The 18,410-nt window shown below is 41.7% G+C and overlaps 1 protein-coding gene across 14 annotated transcripts in view; it reads right to left on the bottom strand.

Annotated features, from left to right (window-relative positions):
• ERC1 (ELKS/RAB6-interacting/CAST family member 1) overlaps positions 1–18,410 on the bottom strand; it is a 515,798-nt gene that overhangs the window by 496,792 nt on the left and 596 nt on the right. For 8 of the 14 annotated variants that reach the window (XM_010345058.3, XM_074403330.1, XM_010345059.3 and 5 more), the window contains exon 1: positions 18,207–18,324. The exons of 1 other annotated variant lie outside the window; for it this stretch is intronic. The gene's annotated coding sequence lies outside the window, so the exon portion shown is untranslated. Of the gene's footprint in view, positions 1–17,905; positions 17,930–18,045; positions 18,070–18,206; positions 18,402–18,410 lie in introns of those variants that run through there. 5 more of the 14 variants (XM_074403332.1, XM_074403333.1, XM_074403335.1 and 2 more) reach the window with 4 other exon arrangements.

Below are 18,410 nucleotides of genomic sequence, written 5' to 3'. Positions count from 1 at the left end.
ATCACGCCATTGCACTCCAGCCTGGGTAACAAGAGCAAAACTCGGTCTCAAAAAAAAAGAAAAGAAAAGAAAAAAATTTTAATGTAAATAGCTCATTAATTTTTTAAATGTTTTAATGTGTTGTAAATCATATTTTGGACATAATGGGTTAAATAAGTTATAAAATTCAATTATTTATTTTTACTCTTTTTATGTATGTGGCTCATAAACAGTGCTTTCTTTTTTTTTTTTTTTTTTTTGAGACAGAGTTTCGCTCTTGTTACCCAGGCTGGAGTGCAATGGCGCGATCTCGGCTCACCGCAACCTCCACCTCCTGGGCTCAGGCAATTCTCCTGTCTCGGCCTCCTGAGTAGCTGGGATTACAGGCACGCGCCACCATGCCCAGCTAATTTTTTGTATTTTTAGTAGAGACGGGGTTTCACTATGTTGACCAGGATGGTCTCGATCTCTTGACCTCGTGATCCACCCGCCTCGGCCTCCCAAAGTGCTGGGATTACAGGCTTGAGCCACCGCGCCCGGCCATAAACAGTGCTTTCTAGAGGTTGTTGTCCCCTACCACAACCATCAATAGCTCAGTGAATGACATCAGCATCTCTTTAGCTCAGTGCTGACCAAAAGAACCTTCTCTGATTACAGAAACATCCTATACCTGATGATTGAGTGATGGTGTGATGGTGGTTGACAGTACTAAGATGGTATCTAGCAGAATCCCTCGCTAGCAATATCCCACACCAGAATATTGTGAAGCCAAAGTTCTTAGGAGAATAGAGAAAACCACCTGTTATTCTGACTTTCCTCCGGGGAGAAAAAAAAGTAGAAACCAAAAACTGCATAACAGTGCTGTCCAGCTGAACTTTCTGTAACAGAAATATTCTATATCTGCACTCTCCAATACAGAGGCCACTAGTCCCATACTGCTGTTAAAAACATATAGCCAGATACTCTTTTCTGCTTGAATCTCTGTGGACACTCTTGAATTTATAACTTCATAGTACTCTGGACTAAATCTGCAGAATTTAAGAGTCTGTAATATATTTGTGTGGTTTGTGCAACTGAAGAACTGAATTTTTTTATCTTATTTCACTTAGTTTAGACATACCTTAATGGCCACACGTGGCTACTGGCTACTGTACCCAACAGAGCTGTTCCTAGCCTATGGGTTCCACCTGAAAATCTGGGAGTCAACTGAGTCTTCTTCCTCCCCAGCAACTGTCCTTTCCCCACAAAGTGTACACAGACACATACACACATACAAATAAGAATTACCCAGTACTGTTAAACCTTTCAACTCCACAGGTGTCTCTATCCTCACTGACACCACTTCAGTTTTTAGACTTTAGTGGGAGCAAGTCCACAGCCTCCGACTTGGCTTCCTCACTTAGCCTCTTCCTATTCATTTGTTGTAAAACACAAATATACACTTGTTATTTCCTTTACTCAAAAGTCTCCAAAGTCAAGTCAGATTTGGCCTGGTGCGGTGACTCACGCCTATAATCCCAGCACTTTGGGAGGCTGAGGCCGGTGGAACACGAGGTCAAAAGATCGAGACTGGCCTGGCCAAAATGGCAAAACTCCATCTCTACTAAAAATACAGAAATTAGCCGGGCATGGTGGTACAAACCTGCAGTCCCAGGTACTCTGGGGCTGAGGCAGGAGAATTGCTTGAACCTGGGAAGCAGAGGTTGCAGTGAGCTGAGATTACACCACTGCACTCCAGCCTGGCAACAAAGCAAGACTCTATCTCAAAAAAGAAAAAAAAAAAAAAGTCATATTTTAACAGGGTTTACAAAGCCCTTCAAGATCCAAACCCAATTTCCAGCCTCTTTTACCACTCCCTTACACCTTCCAGTTGTTGCACATATCTTTACCACTTATCACACTCAAATTAATTGCCTGTTTACTGTCTTCCTCCCTGCTCCCTCCCTGGTCACCAGCATCCTCAGGGTGGAGACAGTGTCTCAAACATTGTACTGCCAAGATGAAACACAATATAATCATATATATATATGTGTGTGTATGTGTGTGTATATATATATACATACACACATTTTTACACACACACATACATATACACACACACTATACTATATATATACATTATCTTTACTATATATACACATATATATACTGTATATTAGATTTTCCATATTTTTGAACAAGAGAAAAAGAAAAAAGGAAATACATGTGTACTCTTGAACAACTATAAAATGAAAAATTTACAAAGCAGATATTTTTGCTATACTATTAGAACAATTGTATCCTAGGGCTTTCGGAGGCCGGGGCAGAAGATTGCTTGAGGTCAAAGAGTTCAAGACCAGCCTGGACTGCAAGACCCTGTCTCTTTTTAAAAAAAGAAAAAGCCAGACATAATGATGCACGCCTGTAATCCCAGCACATTGGGAGGCCAAGGTGGGGGAATCACTTGAGCCCAGGCTTTTGAGACCAACTTGGGCAACATAAACGCATCTCTACAAAAAAAAATTACAAAAATGAGCTGGGCATGGTGGCATACCCCTGCAGTCCCAGCTATGCGGGAGGCGAAGTAGGCAGATGGCTTGAGAGCACGTCAAGACTACAGAGAGCCAAAATTGCACCTAGGTGACATAGTGTGACACGCTGTCTCAGAAAAAAAAAAATTTGCTAGGCATGCTAGTGCATGCCTATAGTTCCAGCTACTTGCAAGGTTAAGACAGAAGGATTGCTGAAGCCTAAGAATTGGAGGCTGCAATGAGCTCCAGCCTGAGCAAGAAAATCCATCTCAAAAAATAATAAGCATACTGGCCAGGCACATGGCTCATGTCTGTAATCCCAGCCCTTTGGGAGGCCAAGGCGGTGGATCATGAGGTCAGGAGTTCAAAGCCAACCTGGTCAAGATGGTGAAACCCCATCTCTACTAAAAATACAAAAATTAGCCAGGCGTGGTGGGGGGTACCTGTAATCCCAGCTACTTGGGAGGCTGAGGCAGGAGAATCGCTTCAACCCAGGAGATACAGGTACAGTGAGCCAAGATTGAGCCACTGCATTCCAGCCTGGGCAACAGAACGAGACTAGGTCTATTTTTTTAAAAAAGTAATAAGAATTTTAATATAAACTCTTAAGAATCAAAACCTAATTCTAAACTTTTGAAGGAAATCCTGATTGATGATTTAAAATATGTATGTACATACTTGATATACAGAAATATTAATAGCATATTTTACCTGCATTTGTCAAGTTCAAATTTAACAAATAATTTATGCCCATTTTCAATTAATTTATTTTTAAAATAACAGGAAACCAGATAAGAATTGCTGCTCTACAAAAAGTATCAGGCCCAAAGCATAAGAATAAACAATCACCAGCCGGAAGCAGTGGCTCACACCTGTAATCCTAGCACTTTGGGAGGCCGAGGCAGGCGAATTACGAGGTCAGGAGTTTGAGACCAGCCTGGCCAACATAGTGAAACTCTGTCTCTACTAAAAATACAAAAATTAACCGGGTGTGGTGGCACGCACCTGTAGTCCCAGCTACTCAGAAGGCTGAGGTGGGAGAATCACTTGAACCCGGGAGGCAGAGGTTGCAGTGAGCTGAGATCACGCCATTGCACCCCAACCCGGGTGACAGAGTGAGATTCCCTCTCAAAAAGAAAAAAAAAAAAAAGAATAAACAATCACATTACTCAAAATGGATTCAGAAACTTGGCAATACTATAAAATTGACTACAGTAATCACCAGAAAAATCACCTGACATAGCCAATAACCATCTACCTTTAGTAACTTTTTCTGTTTAATAACTTTATACCTAAATGCAGGGGAGAATGACATCAAGAAAAGATTCAGCACTTTGGGAGGCCAAGGCAAATAGATCATTTAAGCTCAGGAGTTTGAGACCGGCCTGGGCAGCACAGTGAAACCCCATCTCTACAAAAAATACAAAAACTTAGCTGGGTGAGGTGGCACACTCCTGTAGTCACAGCTACTTGGGAGGCTGATGCCAAGAGGATCGATTAAGCCTGGGAGGTGGAGGCTGTAGTAAGCTGTGACAGCACCACTGCACTCTAGCCTGGGTGACAGAACGAGACACCCCAAGTCAAATAAAGATTTCTTTTAAAATGTTTTAAGTTAGAAAAGGGATGAAAACTAATTTGAAGTACTCAAAATTACTTGCCTTTAATGAAAGTGAATACTATCATGAAGGTAGAAAAGTCACCTATGTGGCATCTGAAGATGTAAAACATAGTTTCTTACTTCAAAAGAAACCCTATGAGTCTCTCAGACCATTAATAATAACTTCTTTATGATAAATCAGAAGTTAAATATGGTCTTTCTTCCTTGAAAAGTTCAGCAACCTGAATTATTTATGAACAATGAAAAACATAGGCTGGGTGTGATGGCTCACACCTGTAATCCAAGCACTATGGAGGCCAAGGCTGGCGGGTCACCTGAGGTCGGCAGTTCAAGACCAGTCTGACCAACATTGGTGAAACCCCATCTTAAAAACAAAAAATAAAAATAAAAAAGGAATATAAAAAAAATAAATAAAGAAAGAAAGAAATAAAAATTTATACACACACACAGAGAAAAAGGCAGGCAACCAGAAAGAAGAAAGTCATCAATAATAATTTTTTTTTTTCAAATAAGCAAAATCCTTCTAAGGAAAAAAAAATGCTTAGAAATTTGTTAACCGGTAGAAATTAATTTTTAAATCCATGTAATTGGCTATACTAATGGGTTGAAAGAGGGGGCATCCAATCTCAATAGATATGAAATACACTGGACAGATTTTAACACTTACTAATGAATAAAAAGCTCTGAGGAAACTTTCTTAATCTAATAAAGGATATGTGTAAAAGCAACTATAACAAGTATCTGTAGGGAAACGATTCCACCATGGTGTTCTGATGACCTGCAGCTTATCTGAGGCTTGGAGGAATGCCCTGTAATCCTCCCAGAACAGGAGATGGTGGAAGGCCTATAAGGAACTGCTCAAGGGCCATCTCCCACCACTTCCCCATCTTCCTTAGAAGCTGTCATGATAGTTTCTCACGGCATCCTGGGTTCTGACAAGACATAGAACCTTCACCCCTGCCTAACTTAGAACAGAGCTGTAGAATACAAAACCACTTAGCAGCAGCCTAGAATAGGCTCCTCATTAATAGAGTATCCCAGAGCTCACACTGCAGGCATCAGCCCCTTTTGTTGTGGTGTTATCCTTTTTGGTATGTGGGACAAAGATCACAGGGAGCAGGCACCTTTGGCTTATTCTTCTTTCTGCTGACTATGTAACTGATAAACTGTCTGAGTCTAAAGAGGTTCACTGTGTCTCTGCCAGTGAAATCAGACAGGGAAGGTCTTAGCCTTGCCTTGTCTTGTGTAAGTGTGCTTGACAACAACATCATACCTAACAATGAAAAGCTGAACAACTTCCCTTTGAGGAGGGAAAAGACAATGACATCTCCTATCTCTATTCAGCAACATGCCAGAAATCCTAGCCAGTGAAGTAAGGAAAGAAAAAGGTGTAAGAATTGCAAAGAAAAACAGAAAACAGTAATTATTCTCAAATGATATGGTTACATAAAATGGAAAGCCAACAGAATCTACAGATAAAATTATTATAAGGCCTGATTAGCAAAACACAGTCAGTACTCAAAAATCAGTTTTATTTCAATATACCAACAAGAAATGGAAAATAAAGCCGGGTGCGGTGGCTCATGCCTGTAATCCCAGCACTTTGGGAGGCCAAGGTGGGCGGATCACAAGGTCAAGAGATCAAGACCATCCTGGCCAACATGGTGAAATCCCATCTCTACTAAAAATACAAAAATTAGCTGGGCGAGGTGGCTCACGTCTATAGTCCCAGCTACTCGGGAGGCTGAGGCAGGAGAATTGCTTAAACCCGGGAAGGCAGAGTTTGCAGTGAGCCAAGATCTCGCCCCTGTACTCCAGCCTGGCGATGGAGCAAGACTCTGTCTCAAAAAAAAAAGAAAAGAAATGGAAAATAGCATTGATCTTAAATTCTTTTTTTTTTTTTTTTTGAGACGGAGTTTCGCCCTTGTTACCCAGGTTGGAGTGCAATGGCGCGATCTCGGCTCACCGCAACCTCAGCCTCCTGGGCTCAGGCAATTCTCCTGCCTCAGCCTCCTGAGTAGCTGGGATTACAGGCACGCGCCACCACGCCCAGCTAATTTTTTGTATTTTTAGTAGAGACGGGGTTTCACCATGTTGACCAGGATGGTCTCGATCTTTCGACCTCGTGATCCACCCGCCTCAGCCTCCCAAAGTGCTGGGATTACAGACTTGAGCTACCGCGCCCGGCCGATCTTAGAATTCTATTTATAATACCATCAGATACCTAGGACTAAATGTAACAAAAGATATGTAATACTGCACAGAAAACTATAAAACATTACTGAGAGTGAAATACAACATAAATAACGGAGATTACCATATTCAATTAGTCAAAGATTCCACATTACAAAACTGTAATTCTACCCAAATTAATCTACAAATCCAATTAAATCCCAATCAGGGTCCCAACATACTTGTTTTCATTTTTCTTTTTTTTCTTTTTTGAGTCGGTTTGGGTTTTTTGGTTTTTTTGGTTTTTTTCCTCCATAGAGATGGGGTTTCGCTACGTTGCCCAGGCTGGTCTCGAAATCCTGGTCTCAAGCAATCCACCCTCCTCAGCCTCCCAAAGTGTTGGGATTACATACATGAGCCACGGTGCCTGGCCTCCTTAAGATGTCTTAAATGACAAGCTACAAAGTGAGGTGGAAATACTTGCAACACAAATAACCAAAGAAGGGACATCACAAAATATATAAGGAACTCCTATAACTAGAAAAAAAAAAGGATAAATAAAATTGAGCAAGACATTTGAATAAGCATGTCACAAAAGGTTTCCTAAGTAACCAACATAAAATTATTCATCCTCATTAGTCATCAGTGAAATGCAGATTAAAACCAAGAGATACCACTATAAATCCACTAGAATGGCTCAAGTTAATAATACTGACAATAATAAGTATTGATAAAGATACAGAACAAAACAAACTCTCAAACACTTCTTTAGGGCATGTAATTTTGTACAACCACAGAGGAGGAATATTGTTTGGAAATTATCTAAAATTGTACATACATATAAATACCTCCTATGACCCAGGACTTTCACTTCTGGCTAAATACACAAAAGAATTATATACACATATGCACTAAAAGACTTGCATAAGGCCAGGTACAGTAGCGCATGCCTGTAGTCCCAGCACTTTGGGAGGCCACAACAGGCAGATCACTTGAGCTCAGAAGTTCAAGACCAGCCTAAGCAACATGGTGAAACTCCATCTCTACAAAAAAATGTAAAAAAAAAAAAAAAAAAAATTAGCCAGGCATGGTGGTATGCACCTGTAGTCCCAGCTACTCAGGAGGCTGAAGTGGGAGAATAACTTGAGCCCAGAAGGTCAAAACTGCAGTGAGCCATGATCACAACACTGCATTCCAGCCTGGGCAAGAAAGCAAAACTGTCTCAAAAAAAAAAACAAAACAAAACATAGGCACTGTGGCTCACACCGGTAATCCCAGCACTTTGGGAGGCTGAGCAGGCAGATCATTTCCTGGTCAACATGGCAAAACCTGTCTCTACTAAAAATATAAAAAACAGGTGGATGTGATGGTGGGCACCTGTAATCCCAGCTACTTAGGAGGCTAGAGCAGGAAAATCACTTGAACCCAGTGAGCAGAGATCACACCACTGCACTCCAGCCTAGGCAACAGAATGAGACTCCATCTCGGGGGGGGGGGGGGGGGGGCGGGGAGACTTTACAAGAATAGTCATAGTGGCATAATCCATAATAGCCCAAAACTATAAACAACCTAAATATCCATCAGTAATATAATAAACTGTAGTATATTTATACAATTGAATACTATTTAGCAATGAAAATGAAGTTACATGCAAATGTGAATCTTACAAAATGTTGAGTCAAAGCCAGACATGAATACATACAATATGATTCCATGTATATAAAGATGCAGAACAGTCAAAACTAAGCCAAAATAAAAAAGGTCTACACACACGCACACACACACAGATCAAGAAGGTGATTCCCCTACAATCTGGACAGAGATTACATTTATGAGAGAAGGAGTGGGTTGTGATTGGGAAGCTGCAAGGAAAACTTGTAGAATGTCAGCAAGGTCCTAGTGCTTGACCTACATGATGGTCATACAAGTGTCTAATTCACAAATTGTAAACCTTTACTTTTGTTTTACATACTTTTCTACATACGTGTTACATTCAAGAAGGGATTCAAGGCTGGGCACAGTGGCTCATGCCTGTAATCCCAGCACTTTCGGAGGCCAAGACAACAGGATCATTTGAAGCTATGAATTCAATACCAGCCTGAGCAACAAAGCAAAACCCACTCTCTACAAAAATAAGTTTTAAAATTAGCCAGGCAAGGTGGCAAGCACCAGCAGTCCTAGCTACTGGGAAGGCTGAGGCAGGAGGATTACTCGAGCCCACGAGTTTGAAAATGCAGTGAGCTATGATCTCACCACTGCACCCAGCCTGGGCAACAGAGTGAGGCCTTCTCTCTAAAAAATAAATTTAAAATAGGCTGGCACAGTGGCTCAAGCCTGTAATCCCAGCACTTTGGGAGGCCAAGGTGAGCAGATCGCCTGAGGTGAGGAGCTGGAGACCAGCCTAGCCAACATGGTGAAACCCCATCTCTACTAAAAACAAAAATTAGCAGGGCGTGGTGGCCCATACCTGTAATCCGAGCTACTTGGGAAGCTGAGGTGAAAGAATGGCTTGAACCTGGGAGGCAGAGGGTGCTGTAAGCCAAGATCACATCATTGCAGTCCAGCCTGAGCAAAACTCCATCTCAAAAAAATAAATGAATTAATTAATTTAAAATAAATGCATAAGGCCAGGCGCGGTGGCTCACGCCTGTAATCCCAGCACTTTGGGAGGCCGAGGCGGGTGGATCACGAGGTCAAGAGATCGAGACCATCCTGGTCAACATGGTGAAACCCCGTCTCTACTAAAAATACAAAAATTAGCTGGGCATGGTGGCGCGTGCCTGTAATCCCAGCTACTCAGGAGGCTGAGGCAGGAGAATTGCCTGAACCCAGGAGGCTGAGGTTGCGGTGAGCCGAGATCGCGCCATTGCACTCCAACCTGGGTAACAAGAGCGAAACTCCGTCTCAAAAAAAAATAAAAAATAAAAATAAATACATAAATAATGGCTTCAGGAAGGAATTCCTTCAAAAGACAAGCTATATTCCTACAGTAAAATTATGTTTAAGTTCTGAACTTTTATTTCTTGAAAAGTTTTTACAATTTCAGAGACTTAATTTAAGTTCACACAAATTTTCACCCCATTATTTTTTTGTACTTATTTATTTATTTTTTTGAGACAGGGTCTCTCTCTGTTACCCAGGCTAGAGTACAGTGGTGCAACCTCGGTTCACTGCAAACTCTGCCTCCAGGGTTCAAGCGATCCTCATGCCTCAGCCTCCAGAGTAGCTGGGATTACAGGCATGCACCACCACAGCCAGCTAATTTTTTTTATTTTTTAGTAGAGATGGGGTTTTTCGCCATGTTGGTCAGGCTGGTCTTGAACTCCTGGCCTCAAGTGATCCATCTACCTAAGTCTGCCAAGGTTCTGGGATTACAGGCATGAGCCACTGCATCTGGCCTGATTATCTTATTTCCGTGCAAAAGGGCTTTCAAACATAAATGCTTAACAATAAAACAGAAAAAAAAATGCAAATGATATATACAAAAGGGCTGTCAGATGAAAATTACTGTCTATTCATCACTTAGCACACCATAATAAAAGTTAAAAAGAATACTGTTTAGTTTCATTCTTTGGTGAACGACTAAAAATGACCGTTCAAGAGTTTCTACCTTTCAAAGGACAGCCCTGATTATGCAAAAATCTTCAATAGCTACACAAGCAGTATCTCGAGATTGAAAGGAACGTTAAAAATCACCTAGCAGGCCAGGTGCAGTGGCTCATACCTGTAATCCCACCACTGTGGGAGGCCGAGGTGGGTGGATCACCTGATGTCAGGAGTTCAAGACCAGCCTGATCAACATGGAGAAACCCCACCTCTACTAAAAATACAAAATTAGCTCGGCATGGTGGTGGCACATGCCTGTAATCCCAGCTACTTGGTAAGCAGGAGAATCGCTTGAATTGGGGAGGCGGAGGTTGCAATGAGCTGAGATCATGCCATTGCACTCCAGCCTGGGCAATAAGAGTGAAACTCCATCTCAAATAAAAAAAAAAAAATCACCTAGCACCAGGTTCAATGCTTGCAACCTGGCAGAGAATGCACTACCTCATAAAAACATTCACACCATCATTGAACACCCATGATTTTAATAAAATAAATAAGGAATAGTAAAATGGAAGGTGGAAGAAAGGGAGAAATCAAGAACAGCACACACATTTCTGGCGTAAGCACCCAGTGGTGTCATTTAACAAATTAAGAAACACCAGAGGAAGTGCAGAAATCATACATTCCGTTCTGGATGTGCTCAGTGTGAGGGGCATCCAAATGGAAACATTCAGTAGCAATTAGATACACTGGTCCTCAGACTCAGGAGAAAGGTGAAAACTGAAGACATAAAAATGAATACTCAGCATACAGATGAAAAATGAAATAGAAGGTGATGAGAAAGCCCAGAGAAATTAAAACATTTAATAAATGAGAACAGAAACATTCAAAAAGTGACCGAGAGGCTGGGCACGGTGGCTCACGCCTGTAATCCCAGCACTTTGGGAGGCTGAGGTGGGCAGATCACCTGAGGCCATAAGTTTGAGACCAGCCTGGCCAGAAGGGCAAAACCCCATTTCTACTAAAAATACAAAAATTAACCAGGTGTGGTGGTGCACACCTGTAATCCCAGCTATTGGAGAGGCTGAGGCAGGAGAATCACTTGAACCTGAGAGGTGGAAGCTGCAGTGAGCCAAGATCGTGCCACTACACCCCAGCCTGGGCAACAGAGCAAGACTCTTGTCTCTCAAAAAAACAAAAAAGGTGACTGAGAAAAAGCTCAGAGAACCAGCAAGAAAAACAGAGAAGTGCTTTGAAGACCTCAAGAGAACAAAGAGCTTTACAAAGGAAGGAGAGGTGTTGACTGCGTGATATGCTGCTGTGATAGGCAGTCCTGAAATGGCAATGAATGATCTCTGCCTCCCAATATTCATGCCATTGTGAAATCCCGCCTTGAGGGCGGTAGACCTAGTGACTAGCTGATAATGAACAGAATACAACAAATAGCACATCACTTCCAAGATAAGGTTACAAAAAGACTCTGGCTAATATCTGTCCTCTTCCCAGACAGAGCTTTTGATACAGAAGTAGTGAGGAACCATATTTTAAGTAATCCTACACAGAAACCCAAATGGTAAGGGACTGATCTCTCCAGGAAGCAGCCAACAAGGACCTGAGGCCTGCCAATTGCCGCATGAGTGAGTTTGGAAACAGCCTCCCCAAGTAGAGCTTTGAGGTGACTGCAGCCTTGTAAAAGACCCTGAAAGCGGAGGTACCAACCACACCCACATTCCTGACCCACAAAAACTGTGAAACAATAAATGTTCCTTAAGTTAGGGGGTAATTTGTTACCTAGCCAATAGACAATCAGTACAGCTGCTAAGAGGTTAAATAAGAACAAGATAGAAAAATAGACATTGACTATTTTCATATTTCCACTGGCTATTTTCAGTTTCACTGAAATGGTAGAGATAGAAACAAGACAGAAATAAGTTGAGAAGAAAGTCACAGGTGAAGAAATGGAAATATATAGCAAATGCAAACAACTTTTCTTTAACAGTGTGGCTGTAAAGCAGAGAGCAACTTTACAGCAATAAAGTATGAAGCTGGAGTTTTTTTATCAAGATGAAGAGATATTTTAAAGTTTAAATAATGATAACATGAATCCGATAGGGTGGAAAAATACATTCTCATGGAACTTCATTCTGTTATCAAGAAACTCCTCTACAAGTCCTCAACTTCCTTGGGAAATGTTCTTGCTACCTCTCTGCCTTAACTGAAACCTAATTTTCCAATCAGGACACCTCTTCTCATATAGTCCTTTTAAGTGAAAGCTACTCAGTCTCTGACACTCCACACACAATATTGGGAAACAAGGCTGGTACTTTCCTTTCTGCCAGTGCCAGTTCCAGACCACTATTCTTGAACCCTTACATAAAATGTTTAGTCTAATTCTCATGCTATTCAGTAGCACAGTCAACTTCTTTCGACCTCTTCACTATCACCTAATGATGACCTGGACATCCCCCATACTCAGTAAGGATATGCTGGCAACTAGTTCACAGCTGCCATTATCCTCTATGCCACCAGTCTTGCTACCATCCTGTGTCATTTCAATAAATGTATGGATGAGTTACCTAACACCAAGCTCAATAAGCACCTCTTTATTTCCCGGGGATAGCCATTCAACAGGTTGTAAATTCACATTATTATGTTGGCATCCATTCATTCATCAAGTATTTAGTAAGTACCTATTAGATAGCTCCTGTCCTCATGAAATCTAGGACACATATGTTCATACTTTCCACAAAGATGGCATGAAAAAACCTAGCTGACATCTAGATAAAGTGCAACTATTGCATTTCCTTTATGTATCAGTTAAGTAACCAAGTCAATTCTAGGCAACTACTGTCTGATGTGACTTAGTGAAGACATGTTTGATCCTAGCAGTCACTATTTCCCTTGAAAGGCTTCTAAAACTATCTTTTAAATGATCTATTCTAAAATAGTACCTGGGCAACATAATGACACCTTGTCTCGCTACAATTTTTTTTTTTTTTTTAATTAACCAGGCATGGTGGCACATGGCTACAGTCCCAGCTACTTTGGAAGCTGAGGTGGGAAGATCACTGGAGCCCAGGACTTCAAGGTTGCAGTAAGTTATAACCACACCATTGCATTCCAGACTGGATAACAGACTAAGACTCTTCTCAAAAAGTATAAAATATTATCAGGGTTCAGTATCAGAGTGGAAGATAAAATATTTCTTATATTTATGCAATTTTAGAATAGCTAAATGCCTTATTGCACAGAATTTCATTGGTTAAAAAGAAAAAACAAGAAACTGTAAACAGTGATTGCCTTCAGAAAGAACTAAATAGGATAGGAAAGACTTTTAACTGTATATTCTCTTGTACTTTCTAATGTAGTAGTATATCTATTATTTCTTAAAATAAGTGTAAATAAAATTAACAACAACAATAAAAAGTAACATACCTTTCCTTAGCACTCCCAGGCTGCCTATTTTGTTCTGAAAAGAATGAATTTTTGTTTTAATTAGAGATGAGGTCTCACTGTTGCCCAGGCTGGAATGCAGTGGCTATACACAGATGCAATCATAGCATACCAGATAGCCCTGATCTCCTGGGCTCAAACAATACTCCTGCCTTAGCCTCCAGAGTAGCTAGAACTACAGGCATTCGCCTGACTGAAATATTTCTTAAAAATCAACCCAGAGTATAACTCAATCAAAACAGTTGCAGGTGGGAAAAAAAAAAGAAGAAGAAGAAAAAAATGAACCCAGAGAAATAAAACACTAAAAGTTTCTCATCTATCTCATACTAAAACGTAGTCATTTCTCTGGTATTAGACATTATAATCAAGCAGAATTCTCTCTTACTCAATATTCTGACACAACTTTAAACAATGATACAGTTGATCCTTCCCTCCTTGTTGAAAGCTGCCTTTCCTTCACTTCTAGAACATCATACTCCCCTGATTTTCCTCCCAATTCAATGATTTCTTATCACTCTCCTTTACTGGTTCCTCTTCAATCCCCCCACCCCTCCCCCACCCCTGGTGTATCTAGAGGGTAAATTACACAAAGGTGAAGATTATGTTCACTGTTACACCCCCAATGCCTAAAAAAGTACCTAGAAGAACCATACTCACTAAATAACTTCTGAATAAATAAGTGAATGAATCAGTGCCCAAGGCTCAGGCGTCTGGATCTCTTCTCTACCAAAATTCACTCACCTGATGATCTCACCTACCTCATAATTTTAAATACTGCAAATAAGCTGAAAACAGCCACATTTCTCACTCTTCCTAGACATCACCCTGAACATCTGGTTTCTCCACAAACATGCTCCACCAATTACCATTCTCCATTTCAGTTACTGGCAACTTTATTCTTCTAGTCACACAGGCCAAAAACCTTGTTCTTTATTCTTCTGTTTTGCTCACATCCCACATCCAATCACCAGCAAATTCTATAGGTCTACCCTCAAAATATATCCAAAATCCAACCCCTTCTCACCATTCACCTTGGTCAGATATACTCTCAACTGAAAAAAGTACAATATAAGCTCCTATTGCCCTTTCATTCATTCATTCATTCATTAAGATGGAGTCTCACTCATACTGTCGCTCAGGCTGGAGTGCAATGATGGAAAGACAACTCACTGTAGCCTTGAACCCCTGGGTTCAAGTGATTCTCCTGCATCAGTCTCCGGAGTAGCTGAGACTATAGGCATGTACTACCATACTAAATTTTTTTATTTTTGCAGAGACGTGGTCTCACTATGTTGCCCAGCCATGCCTCCCAACGTGCTGGGAGACCCATTCACTGCTATGATACCAGCATGTAGAGTATGTGGTACGTAACACGTATTTAATATATACGTGTTAAGTAAGTATAGTATTCACAGTAAAACTTTATTTAAAAGATGTTAGTGAACCAGCTAATTATGGGCTTAAATTGTTCTAAATACATGAATTAATTCATCTGACCAGTTTAAGAGACTAGGTACTGGCCGGGCGCAGTGGCTCACGCCTGTAATCCCAGCACTTTGGGAGGCCAAGGTGGGTGGATCACGAGGTCAACAGATCGAGACCATCCTGGCCAACATGGTAAAACCCCGTCTCTAATAAAATTACAAAAAATTAGCCAGGCGTGGTGGCACATGCCTATAATCCCAGCTAGTTGGGAGGCTGAGACAGGAGAATCACTTGAACCCAGGAGGCAGAGGTTGCAGTGAGCCAAGAATGTGCCACTGCACTCCAGCCTGGGCAACAAGAGCGAAACTCTGTCTCAAAAAAAAAGAGATTAAGTACTACTGTTATTATTTTTATTTTGCAGTGAAGAAATTAAGGCACAGGTTAAGGTTGGGAAATAAACAACACTAAGCATTTTGCCCTACATCATACCATGGCAAAGCCAGGATTTGAACTCAGGCACTCTGACTCCAAAACCCAAACTCTTAATACACTGCAAGACTTGGCAACAGATTTAAATTATATTCCATACAATAAAAATAAAAATAAAATAAATAAGAGGCCAGGCGCAATGGCTCACGCCTGTAATCCCAGCACTTTGGGAGGCCAAGGCAGGCAGGTCACAAGGTCAGGAGTTGAAGACCAACCTGATCAACATGGTGAAACCTTGTCTCTACTCAAAATATAAAAATTAGCCCAGTATGATGGCGTGTGCCTATAATTCCAGCTACTTGGGAGGCTGAGCAGGAGAATCACTTGAATCCAGGAGGCAGGGTTACAGAGAGCCAAGATCTAGCCGTTGCACTCTAGCATGGGCAACAGAGCAAGACTCCATCTTAAAAAAAATAAAAAAGAAATAAGAAAAAAATTATATTCCACATAATCTGTATACTGTTTAATTATATGTCTCTGAAAACTGATAATCAATGTACTGATTCTTAACCAAAATACGTCATTCCTTATCTTTCTCCATTAATGTTTCTGATAGAATATGTGTAAAACACACATTTAACAACTCTCATACTACTTCTAAATGTAACCATAGTGTAAAACAGAGCAGCTGTTGCTATGAGAACCTTCACTTTCAAGTTTACAGTATTAATGTTGAATTAACAGACTGGCATACTTATTTATGACGTAGGTAATGAAGGAAAAAAAGAACACCTCAGTAGACTCAACAAGGATATCACAAGCAATGACAAGCAAGTAACTTTTTGTGAAAAATAAAATGTAGGCATATTTTCAGGCACAAGAAATGCTAAATGAAATAGCTTACTTTTACCTTAGACTTTTCCCAAAATTATGTGATTTCATTCCAAGAACAAGAATCACAGCTTACTTCCGGCCATGCAAATGTCGTTTTAAGAGTGCACACAAATTTTACCCAGTATCTTAGTTCACATTTGTCCCAATTGTTTAAGTCTATGTATAATTTAAAAGCCAAAACTAGATATTTTGTTTTCCTTCTAACTAATCCAAAGTCAAAACTATTCACTTTACCAAATGAATTAACTGAATACAGTTAATTAAATCTTTTATTTATAATTGTAAATTGGACCACACATTTCTCACTTAATACCTATTATATCCTGTTTTCCATACCTCTCTACAAGTAGAAGTATTTGCTGGAAGACAATAATCTGCTCATTAAGTAGGCACTTAGAAAAAGCAATGATCTGCAACTACTAAAATTCATATCTGTATATTTATCTTTTGAGTTACAGGAAAGCACTTCTCTGGCTATTTTCCCTAATAACCCGGATAAGTCTTGGGAAAGTCACTGCTTAAATCTCACTTCATGACAGTTTCTCTTCCTCCATAAACGAATTTTTGAGAGCCATGTCTACTTCCATCCATTACATAATACATGTCATCGTGGGACCTGTTTTCTGAACAAGAAATAGCTTAACTGACACTAACCGATAAGTAGGGCTACTGAATACTGTAATCTAACAGGGAGCAGGAATCCAGAAAAGAAGATTCTGATTCACAGTGCTAAGTTGTGAAAGAGTGATGTGAAGAACACTGAACGCTGCTTACTCAGTAACATTTCCATACCAAGTGAGACACATGCCCCCAAAATGTTTTCAAAGCACTTGATTCCAAGAACATTTCTCAGAAATTGAGGGGCCGACTAAAAAAACAAAGTTTCATTTCATTTTTAAAGTGTTTTAATAAAGACTGCAATAAATATAACTGCAAATGAGAAATACAAATCCAACAATTTATGTGTTCAGACTATACGCGGTTCCATGGCAAAATTATTTAAAAAGAAAAAAAAGAAAAGAAAATCCAACAATTTAGCATTGAATACAAAATGTCTAAAAGTCAAGGTCTACTAAGCAACACGCTGTGAAAGACGGTTGTAGTTTAAAACATTTAAGCATTTCTCCTGTAATTAGCTCCAACAGAACTGTTTAAATTGTTCACTTCATCCACCCAAAGCAGTCAACCACAACCACCTGCAACTATTACTCAGAAATGTGTCTTCCAAAGCAAGCACCTGAGTCTGGGGCCTTCTCGCAAGGGTCCATAAAGCCTGGGTATAAAGAGATCTTTTAGGCACAGGAAAAAACAAACAAACAAACAAACAAAAACTGGGAGACACCACCTTGAAGGAGCTAAGTGTAATGCGACCTATACCTAAATGGTGGGTGCCAGAACGAAGTTGTCTAAATCGAAGATCTCCCTCTTCTTGGGTGTAAAACTTTCAGATCCATCCACGCTTACAATTTACCTGAGCCAAAGCAGGAGGATTGTCTTCCCTCTCCCACCTCGCCTCCCACCCCGCCAGAAGAAAAAGAATCGAACCCTAAAGTGGAAACGTGAGATCTAGTGCAATAGGTTCTCCAACTGCCTCAAAGGCAATACGCAAGGCTCATCTTCCTTTTGAAATACAACACTTCATCTTTTATCTCACCATTTCATCAAAATGAAAAGAATCATCTTCAACATCTTACATCACTCACCTAACCCACAGATCCACCCTGACCGCACCCTAATCTCCTGGCTCCCTAATTTCCCCGTCTCCCCACTACCTCGTCCGCAGTCTGACGACTCCTAAGCCTCCCACCCTTCGCTCCCCGACTGCCCAGAGCCCCTGTCCCCCGCCTCCCACCTCCCGCCCGGGGCTCCCCACATCTACCGCCTCGGCTCCCGCCCAATCCCAGAGCCTGGCTGGGTGGAGCCCGCGGGTGGGCGCCGGTGGTCCGCGGGTCTGGGTGGGGCCCGCTCCTCCTCACCCTCCGGGCTGGCGAGGAGGGGGAGGGGGTCCCGAAGCCTCACCTACAGCTCCGCCCCTCCCCGGGGGCGCGCTGCCCTGCCCTGCCCAGCCCAGCTCGGGCCGTGAGCAAGAAGGCGGGTAGGAAAGGCGAAAGCCTCAGCTACAGGGTGGAAGCTCTGGGTCCCCCGCGACTTCCGCGCTGCCGCCGCTGCGGCCGTCTCACCCTCCTCGAGGCTGCCGCTGCTGCTGCCGCTGCCGCCCGGCCGCCGCCGCCGCTGCCGCCACCACTACCACCGCCGCCGCCGCCGCCGCCGCCGCCACCACAGCCACAGCACTGCCCGGGCGCCCGCGACGTCACTGCGCCCCGCCTCCTGCGCGAGACACCTAGTCCCGCCCTCAGCCCCGCCGCGGGACGCCGCGCGCCTCC

This window comes from Saimiri boliviensis, chromosome 7, assembly GCF_048565385.1.
Source record: "Saimiri boliviensis isolate mSaiBol1 chromosome 7, mSaiBol1.pri, whole genome shotgun sequence".
Lineage (NCBI taxonomy): Eukaryota > Metazoa > Chordata > Mammalia > Primates > Cebidae > Saimiri > Saimiri boliviensis.
The sequence above is the reverse complement of the archived record's forward strand: the minus strand, read 5'-3'. Positions and strand labels throughout refer to the sequence as shown.